This window comes from Hyperoodon ampullatus, assembly GCF_949752795.1.
Source record: "Hyperoodon ampullatus genome assembly, chromosome: 13".
Classification (NCBI taxonomy): Eukaryota; Metazoa; Chordata; class Mammalia; order Artiodactyla; family Ziphiidae; genus Hyperoodon; species Hyperoodon ampullatus.
This window is the reverse complement of record NC_136926.1, coordinates 73,901,441-73,912,594: the sequence shown is the minus strand read 5'-3', so window position 1 is coordinate 73,912,594 and position 11,154 is coordinate 73,901,441.

Here is an 11,154-nt window from a genome sequence, read left to right as displayed (position 1 = left end):
GTGGCGCAGTGGTTGAGAGTCCACCTGCCGATGCAAGGGACGTGAGTTCGTGCCCCGGTCCACGAAGATCCCACGTGGCGCAGAGCGGCTGGGCCTGTGAGCCGTGGCCGCTGAGCCTGCGCATCCGGAGTCTGTGCTCCACAACGGGAAAGGCCACAACAGTGAGAGGCCCGTGTACTGCAAAAAAAAAAAAAAAAAAAAAAAAAAAAAGACTTTCAAACAGCTAGATTCTTCCACTCTCCATTTGAGCAGGGTTTTTGAAAAAGAGGGAGCATTTCTGGGGCATTGGAATGTCTTGAACAAAAGAATTTTCCAAGATTGGGGAACAGGTTGAAGACTTCACGTCTGAGATCTTCTTTTCCTTCTCTGTCCCCAGGACAAAGCTCTATCTGTACACTATCTAAAGGGGAGAATACTCTTCCAGACCCACCCCTCCCGGGCTTGATAAAGGCAAGAACTCCAGGGCAGGAAACTGGGAAAGACACCTCCGAACCCAACAGAGCTGTTAGAAAAGAGGGGGATGAGGAGACTCAGAAACAGGATTATAAGAGATTGAGCTTCCAAGTATGTGAGTTCAAGGCCCCTGGCCCTTGTGGTGTATCATGACAATGTGAGAACAATCACATTCTAAGTAAAGAGAAATGGGATGGTTATTAGATAATTCAAGCCCAAATCTCACATTGGTCCAAATTGCCTATGAACACGTGCCGAGGTTGCAAACTCAAATGTCTACACGGCCAGGCAGATGATGAGTGAAGTGAGCCACATGTGACACAATAGGGAGCGGAGGGGAGTGTGGCGAATGGGAAGGTTTGGGCCTCCTTTAAAGAGAGCAGCCCCTATCGAGTTCCTGCTGATTAAAGCCAGGGCTTCTCATTTTTCAAGTGAAATTGGAAACCTTCACTTTTAGGTGAAATGTCCCTATCTTAAAAATCCCAGGAAGGTCAAAGTAAGATCATGGACAATCAAGTTATGGCCCACCCATCCCCAGTTTGCAACTTTTGTTTCCATACATCTTGGGTGCTGTCCCATCTTGTGATCTTAGAGTAGTGGGTTTGTGAGTTCCTGACATTTTCTGGAATCATATTCTGAGCTGCGACAATCCCAAGTGGAGGCTGTTTCTCTCATTTGCAGCTTCTTGCCTCCACTGGAGTCACCTCCTTTTCTAAACACAGGGGCCTCCTCCCACGCCCTGGGCCAGCACCTAAAGGAGATCGCTGGGTAGCCACCAGGAACCATCTGCCCTGCGCCTCTGCTTAGACAGGCAAGCGCGGCTCAGATGCCTGAGGTCCTCCAGGGAAACTGCCATCTCTTGAGAACTAAAGTGCTGCTGATACTACGAGGCTTGAAAATTGTGTCTGAAGGGATGAGAAGCAGGGCAAAAAAGGCACAGTGTTCAGTTAACATTTTTTAGGCCACGAGGAGAGTGGGCAGCCGCCAAAGCACTGGGGCCAAGGCGGCACGACTCTCTTAGCAGATCATCTTCTGCGGTTTCAGTGTCTTTTGCTGGCCGTCTCCTTGTTTCCTCTCTTGTTCTCTTGCCAGAGACCCTAGGTGACTTTCTTACAGACAATCAGGTGGGTCTGGGTCCCTCATCAGGGTCATGAGATGGAGGACGCTTGTTCGCCAGGCCAGTATTTCATTATTATTCAGGAAGAGACTGAGGCAGGAAGCAGTGAGGATCCTCCAGACTGAAGCCCACAGACGACCTCCAAGCTCGCTGGAACTAGCAGCACCACCCTGTTCCCCAGGCGCCTAACCAGTTCCCTTTAATCCAGCTTTATTGAGCATCCAAGGTACAGAGAGCATTGATGTAACCTTTGCTTGCAAGCTGCTTACAGAGATGGAGAAGAAGAAGACAATTATACAAATAACCACAGTGAGAGGACAAAAGGGGCAAAGTGCTGTAGGTTCAGAAGAGGGATGAAACTTCAATCGGTGGTGGGAATCAGGAAGGGTTCCCTGGAGGAGGTGACAGCTGAGATGGGCTCTGAATTTTAGGTAGATTTGGACGTGTGGGGAGGTCACTCCTAGGAGAGAGAATAGTATGAGCAAAGGCAAGAAGGAAGGAATGTAAGGGGTGTGTTTGGGGGGAACAGTCCGTTTGAGGGAATATGGGGGCCAGAAGGGAAACTGAGTCAGGAACCTGATCACCAATACCCTGGAGTGCGTGGCTAAGGAATTTAGATTTTCTTGGGTTGACACTGGCAGCCTTTGAAAGATTTCTGCAGGGCACTGCAGTGATCAGAGTTGGGCTCTACTCGGAGCTGTGTGCAAACTGGACTGGGAATCAGGAGAAGGAGAGAGGGGTGTGCGGTCAGGAGCTTATTATGATTTGGGCAGAAGTTACTGAGGCAAGTAAGGTGTGGGCCGTGGGACTGGAGATGAGAGTACGGGTGCGGGGCCCATAAGGATGTGCCTGCCGTCCCAGCACCTCCCTCTTCTCAGGCATCTCCCACAATTCCACCAAAACCTCCCCTTTCTGAGACCCCAGTGACACCCTCATTGCCAATTCCAGTGGTCATTTCTCAGTCCTCGTACTGGGGACCTCCCAGGAGCACTTGACACACGTGGTCTCCCTGCCTTCATCAGTAAGCTCCCTTCTCCCGGCCTCTAGGACACCACTGGTTCCTGCTGTCCTCCCACCTCTCTGGTCTCTCCTTCCTTCCTGATTGTCTCACCTTCCAGTCTGCGCATCCCTCCTTCTGAGTCTCAGCTTTAAATTCCATCGACATGCTGATGGCACTTAAGTTGGTATCCCCAGCCTGTACCTCTCTCTGAACTTGTATGTTCAACTTTGTACTTGACTTCTTCACTTGGAGGTCTAAACAGCTGACTCAATGTTAGTATATTCCAAAAGGGCCTTGACCTTGTATCCCGATCCTTCTTAGGGCCTTTGTATTTGCTGTTCCTCTGTCCCCACATGCTCTTCCCCAAGTAGTCACAAGACTTGCTTCCTCACCTCCTTGAGATCTTTACACCGACCCACTCTATCTAGATTTGCACCCTTCCATGCTACCTCCTTCTTCTGCTTGCTTTCATCAACATTTCATGCAACATACATTTTACTTATTTATATATTTGTTGTTTGCTTGCCTCCACTAGAATATATATTTTCTGATGGAAAGGATTTTTGTTTTGTTTTGAATTGCTACATTCCCAGCCGCTGCAAGTGTGTGGTGCATGGTGGGCACTCAGTGCATGTTTGTTGAATGAATGAGTGAATAGAAAACTGAACTCTGTCCCTCTTTGGACTTGGGGAACAAGGCCACGAGGAAGGTCAAAGATAAAGTTCCAGTGTGGATGCCTGGAAGATACCAGGGTACAATGCTAAAGAAATTTAGAAACAAAGAAGTTTGAAAGCAGTGTGAGTTTAGATTGGGACGTTTTGAGTTTGAGTGACCTGGGGGGCATCCTAAGATGATACCGGCAGGATTTGGATATGAGGGTTGAGGGCTCTGGGAGAGATCAGGAGTAGATGTAGATTTGGTCATTGCTTACATGGCAGTGATGTCTTTAAGCCACAAGGGGAGGTGAGGGGAGAGAGAGAGAGAGAGAAAGGGGACCCCAAGAACAAATTATTGGGGAACACCTACTTTAGGCGAGTAGTTCAAGAGAGAAAGAATAACCAGGAGAGTGAAATGTCATGGAAGCCAAGATAGAATTTCAAGGAAGAAGAAATGGTTGATGATACTGAACAGTGCACACTGGGGTGCAGGATGAAGCCTGGGAAAGTGGTGTTAGGTGTGACCACCTAGAGGTCTGCTCTCCTGTTGCCCAAATGCCCTGGATGGCCTTGAGCACCAGGCAGGAGCTCAAGGGCAAGTTGTGGACACAGGGAACTGCCCAGTGGTGTGACCAGACCTGTTCTGGAGGCAGGCTAACCAGAGTGTAGGACGACTGGGGAAGGGAAAGAAAGTGGACACACGCTTTAGGATGATACGGCGGCCGTCCAGACCTAAGGAGTTGCCTGCAAGTGAATTTAGGGGTTGGTGGCTTCCATGTTCAACTTGTAGAGCAAGAAAATGACTGGCCCAAGGTCACCGGGGTCCATAGGGTTCCCGGACCTCCAAGACAGGTATGACCATTGCTCACTCCGTGTCACCAGCAATGGTTATTTCCCAATGCTGTGGCTCTCTGGCCTCCACAGCTAATATTTGTTTCCTATTGATCCAATCCCCAGCCTGTTACTTTTTAACTGGAGTCGGGGGTTCAAAGGCCTGACTTTTGTTTAAACGCTCATTAGGATGGGGAGGGCATGTCCCCTGATAACCTCAACTGATGAACAAGCAAGGATCTTCTGAGTAAATAATAGGCTGTGCAGAAGGCCAGACGGGGTGGACCAGAGCGGGGTGAGGCTGGGGGTCGGAGAGGAGAAGACCGCACTGGCAGAGGGCCTCTTCAAATTTGTAAGAGCTGAATAACTGGAATTCAAAAGACAAATCCCAAACCTAAACTTTCCACCACAAATAATATTAAATATAAGTTAATATCTAAAATCCTTTATCAAACAGAAACTCTTTAGAAAATGTACATCCTGGCGCTCCATCAAATAGTTCCTGAGAGTAGAGAATCCAGCCCTATGGCCCTTCAACTCTGTTCGACTAAGGGATGCTCGTGTTGCCCTGGGATCTGGAAAATATGGGGCCCTTGCTTTTGACGGTGGAGAGTTCTGTCCTGGGGTGGCGGCCAGAGAGGCACAGCGGCTCCCCGTGAGGGGCTGGGGTTTTTCTTGGAACAGGCCTGTCTTTTCAGCTGGGTGCCCCTTATGCACACTGGATTTTGTGGCTTGAAACAGGGCTTTTGCCCTCAAAAGCCCTCCTCCACTCAGTTTGTTGATACACAGATGCCATAATTTCTCTCTTTATTCCTGTTGGTTGAAGCCAAGCTTCACCTCTGGAGTTTGAATACTTCTAGAAGGGGTCATGCATGTCGTCTGATCGGTCATGTACGTCTTAGTGTAAATGGGCGCCTGGGCTCTTCTTTCTGAGACGAGGTTTGTTGGAGAGGATGGAGGATGGGCCAGGGTGAGCGGCTGCGCGGAGACTTTGAGTCAGACAGTCGGGTTCAGATCTCTCTTCTGTAAGACTCGTGCTCTCCCGGTGTGTTTCCTCGTAAGTTGAGGGTGATAATATCTGTCGTATTAGACTGATGTGGAGATTTCTGGGAAGTAGTAGTACTATTAACCTAAGAGAGTAAATTGAAGACTCCAGAGGCTCAGCAGATGTCAGCAAGGCCACTATCCCAAGGGGAAATTCATTCTGCAAAGTGATGCCGAAGGCTGCTGGTTCCCAAACTCCTTGCCCTGTCCTCGGGGCGCTGCTGGATATCTCCCAGCCTCCCTCGCAGTTAGGTGTGGCCACATGACTAGGCGAGGTGGGGGGAGCAAGGGGTGCTTCACCGCTCCGGTCCTGGCCCTCCTGCAAGGCCGTGCACCGGCTCCCCCTGCCTCTGCCTGGGGGCTGTGGAAGGTGGGATGAGAGATCCCTCCACCTCCAACTCTTAGAGTTTACTGTCCAGACAGTGGACATGTCCTCGGGTGGGCGGAGCTCCAATTTCCACAAAAAGCTTCTGCGCTCAGCGTGTCGGGGCCCTTACTCTGCTCAAGGGCTTCTCCTGCGTTTTGAGGAAGACGTGGGGAAATCCAGAGCGAGCAGTGGGCTCTGGCCCCTACAAGGAAGAGGCAAAATTTCCTGCGCATGTCTACCAAGATTTATTCCCGCCTCGGATGATGTTACTTGAGGTTGATTGAAGCTTTTAAAAATCATCCTGGTGTCGAGTCGGCTTGGAAGCGAGAGGCCGCCTGGGGTGCACCCCGCACCCCTCTGTGCTCGGGCCCTTCCCTCCCATGGGGCCTCCTGCACTCTGCTCCCCCCAGGGGGTTTAGGGAATGAGACCAGCTTGATGTGTTCCCAGGGTTCCCCTGAAAACCTAGGTTTTCTGCCTGAAGTGGGATACTGACAGGTCTGACCCTGACCCTGGTGGCTGCCTGTCCCCAGCTGGGCCGCTAGCGCCCCTCCTGCCCTCATTTCTGCCCTGGGCTCAGTGACGAGCAGCCCTTCTGCTGTAGACAAGCCGCTGGAGGGAAGGGACAGGGTGAGAGGTCACACTGGCCCCCAGGGACCCACAGGGGCACCGTTGAGAAGCTAATCGCCCCCTCCCTGGGGGCCTGCAGTTCCCAGGAATGCGGATCACCCACGGCCATCATCCCCCCGTCTCTGCAGGGCTGCCCTGGCTTCTCCCGAGGGCAACAAGTGAGGTCCAGTCCTGGTCCTCCAGGCCAACAGCAGTGGGCAGGTAGGGAGCGATCAAAGGCAAGAACCCGGGACCCACACGGCCAAGGGCCTTCTGAGTCAGACATTCCGCAACCGTGTGATTAAAGCTTGATGAGCCCCGGGCACATAACAGTGCAGAATAATCATCTGCCTTTAGCTGGTCTTGTTATTCAGTCTGAACAAGGCCACGAAGGATTGAAAACTGGTAACTTCTTAGTTCTGGGAACTGTATATAAAACTCCCACAGTACCGTATTGCTTAGAAATTGCCCGAATGTATCATTTCCCTTTAATCACAGTGGGATGTGTCTCTCTGCTGTCACTCAATCATCTTCAGTGCTCAGGCGGGAGGTTTCCTTGCTGCAAGGCCCTCACACGCCCCCCAAGCTAATTTGTCTGCGAGCAAACTTCTTCCTGCAAAGAGAACAAAAGGCTCTCCCCAGGCCTTAGGGTGGGGAGGGGTGAGCCGAGGGCTTTGGGAGGAAACGTGTGCCCTCCCCTCCCACCACCAAGGCCCCGAGCCCCGTCTCTGCGGCTCTGTGCCCTGTTCCTACGGTGAGCGATGCCCCGAGGCTGCAGAAATGCAGGTGACGGTGCCCCATCGATGTGTTACGGGAGCACCTGAAGCGACAAGTTGGCTGGACACCTGGCCAAGGACGGGATTAGGTTAGAACAGGCAGCTCAGACTTCAAGATAATGGCAAGTCCAGCAGGCGGACACACAGGAGCCGCGAGCGAGGGGGCCTGGGCTGGGCTGACGCACGGGCGGTTGGGGCCTCCGACCTCCTCCCTGAGGCACTGGGTGCTGAGGGCACCCCGACCCCAAGGCCCAGCTGAGGGGAGATGCCGCTTTGCCCAGGGGCAGGGGGCGGCCGCTCCACTGCTTTCCATCGAGTTCATCCTCTGTCACCTGTGACTTGCTGCTAGGATGGATGTGGGACTCGTAGGGAAAGGGAAGGAGGCACAGCCTGGGGACACTGGCTGGGGACGCGTTACAAAGACGCTAAGCAGGAAGGTGACAGGCTGACTGGACTAACTCACCTTTTCCTCAGGCTGGGCCTGAGGTCAGCCCTACAAAGGGAATCTTGGTTCTCCCCCTCCTCAGTCCCCACCAGTGGGTGTCCCGAGTTGGGGCCAGGGTCCTGCAGCCCACTTACGAAGGGGTCCGTATTGGGTCTTAATAAAAGTCACCATCATTTTGTTTTCCTGTCCAATTTAAGTCCTATAAATACTTGCTTAGAGATCCTGCAGCCCGAGTCCTCTGGAAACTCAGTTCTGAGAAGTGTTGTCTCCCAGATGAGGGCGCACCAAAGGGATGGGAAAGTGGCATCTGCCCTCTTATGTCCAGGGACCCCTTTGGACGTGGTTCCCCAGAGCCAACCACAGCGATGAGAATCCCTGGATACCCATGCTCACCACCACCTTTTACCAGGGACGTTAGAGTTTCAGAAGTGCCTAGATCACTCTTGGACTTCAGAGCAGGTTAAGAGCTTACTAACTTAGCAACTGTGTAACTGATGTATGATGATTTATTCCTATTTCATGTATCATCATTTGTATTTCTCTCTGAGAATGAGCATATACAAGTTCAGAGTGGCTCTATCTGCCGGTACCTTCCTTGTCTGTTCCTGTAAGGCTGGAGGAGGCCACAGGAACTCAGAGGCTGTCGATACCTTTCCAGCAAGATACCATCTACTGCTGACTGAAAGAGACAAGTATCAAGAAACCAGGATGCAATTATGTCCTGATTTGGATGTTACCTCCTGGCAGTCCCGGAGGGGGCAAGTTAAGGCCGTCGAGAGGAGGCTTAGGCACTAAAGAAAAAGGGAAGAAATTTGAGGAGTCTACGTGTTTTATCAGGGAATTGACATGAGATCTGGGTTTTGATAGCATCTCCCTTCTGAGAAACATCTTGAGCTTCATTACTGAGTCTCATTAACTGACATAAATTGAGGGTTAGTCAGATGAAAACTAGAGGTGAAATATGCCTTTCCAGGAATGGACTTTATATTACTGTAAGGTCGGATCTTAACAAACGGCGTCGCGAAACAGAGGAAAGCTTCAAGTGAGCTTTATTAGGGGGCGCTCCCGGGTGAGGGTTGGGCAGGATTTTATAGGGGAAGAAGGGAAAGGGGTGTGGTGAATCTGGGAGGGCGCAGGGTATTCCTTATTCGGTGGTCTCTTCGGGTATTGTGGCAATATCTGGTGCCCGTTACATCAGTCTTGGGACCGCTAGTCCCGCCCCTCGAAAGGCGGGAAGGCTGGGCCGGGTGGAAGGTCCCCAGGTCAGTTCCTGGAACTGGGTGGTCCGGAATGTCTCCAGGTCAGTTTCTGGAACTGGGTGGTCCGGAGAGTTTCTGTCTGATGCAACCTGTGAATCTGATTGCGTTCCCCTGCCTCGGGCCAGTTGACCTTACAATTACCACTTGGGTAATCCATCAAGTCATTAATTCTCAAATTTAATAAAAAGACAGATGGATAAGAATAGAGGTGCATCCCATTAAGCTCAAGCCATGTGTTCTGGGAAGCCTTTAATGATGTTTTTAAAGATGTGGAACTTCTAGGGAGATTAAGGAAGTGAACATACTATCTATAAATCTGCAGGCATTTAAATAACCTCCCTGAGACAATTAAGGCGATGCACTCACAAAGAAGCTTTAAATCAGACAACCCGTAATACTTGATGTAGAAAAAGTTCCAGCTTCCATAATTCTTTATTAAATATTTGACAAGTTGCATCACTTCTTTACAACGACTTCATTTTGTCACATTACTCTTTTGCTGTCAGGAAAACAATCCACAATTTCTCTTTAGATCTCTCAAGAAAAACGAAAAGCAAAAAGGATTTGTCCTTCAACTAAACGTTTTCTGCCTGTATCAAATTCAACCGTATTTTACAGCTATTCTGATTGTGAAAATGAGCATTTATCCATACGTTGTCTTTTAAAATTTTTCCAAGTTGTTTGGTTTTTAATCACTGTATCAAATGGTACTTGGCTCTATATTAGGAGGTGGGTTTATAATAAAAAGTTATGAAACATTGAGAATTCATTTGGAATGCTTGAAACTTTTTTCACCTTAAAAGTCACTGTTTTTTTCATGTTTCGTTTGATAATAGATGCTGAGTTACGAGGTGACGGCATATTATATCATCATCTTCCTGGGGTGCGCTCCGGCTCTGAGGGTCAGAATTCTCAGGACACAGCTTGGAGAAAACTGTAGAAGGGACTAAACTCTCACTCCCTTTCGAAACCAGACTCCTCAAGGTAGGTGTAAAAATGCTATACAAGTATGTAAAGATATATTTGGACAGCATATGTACGTATATATATTACATACATAATAGTGAAGGAAGCACAAAGATATGCAGAGTTAACATGAAGGAAACCGTGACAATCTAGGTGAAATTAGTCTGAGAAAGAGGGGCAAACTGGTTTATATAGGAGCACAGATGCCTGTGGACACAGGGTCATGGTCATGAGAAGGCTTACAATGCACTGATACAGGTTGAGAAGGTAGTACACAGAGGTCTGTCGCCAATGTTGTTATATTCTATCATTACTCACACAAACACAGAACCAACCAACCAAAAGACATGCATCTTAAACATGCGTTGCTCTGCAACTAACACCTTTGACGAAGGGGCGCGGTCTAATGAGAGGTTTTCTTGGAAAATTCCAGACCAACAGAAAGCTCTCCTTTTCTATGAAACATACCAGCTCACGTCCTAAGGCTACAGCTTTGTCTCCGACGCACTGAAAACACTCTTGGGTCGGGGTGTGTGTGTATGCAAATGTATATACACTATTCATTAAGGCTTCGATAAATTAAAAAAAGTGGTCCAAAGTATGTCACATTTTCTTCCCAGTTTTAAAATCTAAAGTACAAAGTGGAGTCTATAAGGATTTTTAAAAAAACACATCTCAGCCCTAAAATTGGCAGTTTCGACTTGACTTATCCAGATGTACCCTGAAGTCTGAATAAGACGGAGGTAGTGCAGGACCTCCTGGGGGTCAGGAAGGGAGCAGGCCAGGCAATGACCCTGCACAGCAGTGCCCCCTACGGGCAAGGCAGAAAATGACACCAGAGTCAGTACCGGGGTGCAGAGTCAGGGTGAGGAGGAAAGAGCAAACAAAGAGAAGCGCTAGCACAGGGCCTGGGTCGGGGCCGGAGACCTGATTAACCCAGGCTCTCTTCATAGATCCTGTAATTTCAGAGGTGAGATACAAGACCTAGGAAAATACTTGAGTCACGTGTGGAACAATTAGCAACTGTTAGACAACATGTACCCCTGCTGTGTGATCCTGCCAGTTCCAAACTGGTTCTCTTGAAAAGCAAGTTCATGTGCAGCGAATCTCATTGTTCTGTTTAACAATGTGAGATGCAGAAAGTGGTTCAAATATTTTGCAAACCATTTTTCTCAGAATCTGTCACTGCATCCTTATGTGGGAGGAATAATCCATGTCAGGTTGCTTTAAGCATCTGTCATCTGACCTTAGGGAGTATCTGATGTTCGCTACCAATGAGCCTTTGGTAAATAACGGCAAGTATTTCAGGAAAAAAGAAGGAGCGCTGAGACAAATGCCGCACTGTTCCTGTTCCAGAGGCGGCAGGTAGAAAAGCAGCACACTATCTGAAGCTAATCCCACTGGGTGGACTTTCCAAATTCATCTTCAGGCTGACAAGAGTCAGAAATAGAAATACCCAGGACTTTTACAGGTGGCTGTGATAACCGATGTTTAAAAGACTTTCAACATGCAATATGTAAACTCTGGCACTTACTTCTTAACCTCAAGGCAAAATGGCCCATAACAACTCTTTTTCAGCAAACTGAAGAAGCTAGATTCAGGTAATTTCTAAGAAAGCAGAGGCTCTAAGAGA